This window comes from Cucurbita moschata, unplaced genomic scaffold, assembly GCF_002738365.1.
Source record: "Cucurbita moschata cultivar Rifu unplaced genomic scaffold, Cmos_1.0 Cmo_Scf00040, whole genome shotgun sequence".
Classification (NCBI taxonomy): domain Eukaryota; kingdom Viridiplantae; phylum Streptophyta; class Magnoliopsida; order Cucurbitales; family Cucurbitaceae; genus Cucurbita; species Cucurbita moschata.
Window position 1 is genome coordinate 134,086 of NW_019268556.1, and position 1,552 is coordinate 135,637.

General features: G+C 36.9%; 1 pseudogene; it reads left to right on the forward strand.

Annotated features, from left to right (window-relative positions):
* Nucleotides 1-1,552, forward strand: part of LOC111432721 — a 5,898-nt pseudogene extending 4,346 nt beyond the window's left edge.

The following is a 1,552-nucleotide window of genomic DNA, read 5'->3' on the forward strand; positions in this document are numbered from 1 at the left end:
TCTTTGTGTTCATCTAGATTGAGTGTGTGCATTGTTGTTCTTTGTGTTCATCTAGATCGAGTGTGTCTTTTGTTGTTCTTTGTGTTCATCTAGATCGAGTGTGTGTGTTGTTGTTCTTTGTGTTCATCTACATCGAGTGTGTGCATTATTGTGCAATCCTAACACCATTTTATATTGTATGCATTATCGTAACTGTTTTCTTTCCTGGATTCTATAATTTGGTCGGTTCCTAGACAAAGCTTTGATTGTACCTAATAGTTTGAAGGAAGACGGTCATGCTTGTTGTGAATGTTTGCTGAATCCACCACACCTAAATGGTGTGAAAGTTATCTTATTTATAATCAAATAAATTACAAGGATATGAAAATAGTAATAAATGGAAATAACAATAAATGGAAAGATACCTATAGTAATAAGGCAAATATCTATATTTGCCTTATAATAAAATATCAAATATAATATATATGGTAAACTATAATTTATTACTAAATATCCTTAACACTTGTACTATCAGTGAAGTTGAGGAAGCAAAAGCATTAGTAGGGCTTGCCCCCATATGGGTTACATGCTTAGCATATGGTATTGTATTCTCTCAGTCATCAACTTTCTTTACAAAACAAGGAGTCACAATGGACAGATCAATAGTTCCTGGATTTGAAGTACCTGCTGCTTCACTTCAATCCTTTATCAGTCTGTCCATTGGCATTTCCATCCTAATATACGATTGCGAGACGTTTCACCGGGAAACCTTCTGGAATTAAAATGCTACAGAGAATCGGATTGGGGATGATATTATCTGCTCTTTCCATGGTCATTGCTGCATTAGTGGAGGTGAAAAGGCTCAAAACAGCTCAAGAATATGGTTTAGTTGATATGCCAAAGGCGACTATTCCTCTGAGTATATGGTGGCTGGTTCCTCAATATCTACTTATTGGAATTTCTGATGCTTTCACAATGGTTGGGCAGCAAGAGTTTTTCTATGACCAGGTTCCAAGTGGACTGAGAAGCATCGGTCTTTCTCTGTATCTGAGTATTTTTGGCGTTGGCAGCTTTTTGAGCAGCTTTCTCATCTCTGCCATTGAAAAACTAAGCAGTGGGGATGGCAAAGAAAACTGGTTTGATAATAATCTGAACAAAGCTCATCTTGATTACTTTTACTGGTTGCTTGTTGGGCTTAGTGCTATTGGGTTTGCTGCTTTCTCATGTTTTGCAAGAACATACATCTACGGTAAAGGGAATTCCACGTGAAAAAAGACTGTTTCGCTAGCACTGTAATTTAAAGCTGTGTATTGAAATCTGAAATCGTATATCGAGTAAGATAACCTGGCTTAGGTTGCCTGTTTATACGTGTTTTCCATCCTTTGCAAGAACAGGAGCTTACATTTAGAATAGGAGGAATACCACATGATGATCTCAACCGTGTTGGAGCTTTGTAATTTAAAGCTCGGAGATTGGATAGGCATTATTGTGATATAGCTAACGGGATCGATCATGAACTTTCACACTCACACTGATATGATATTGTCTATCTTGAGCATATGAACTTTCACAT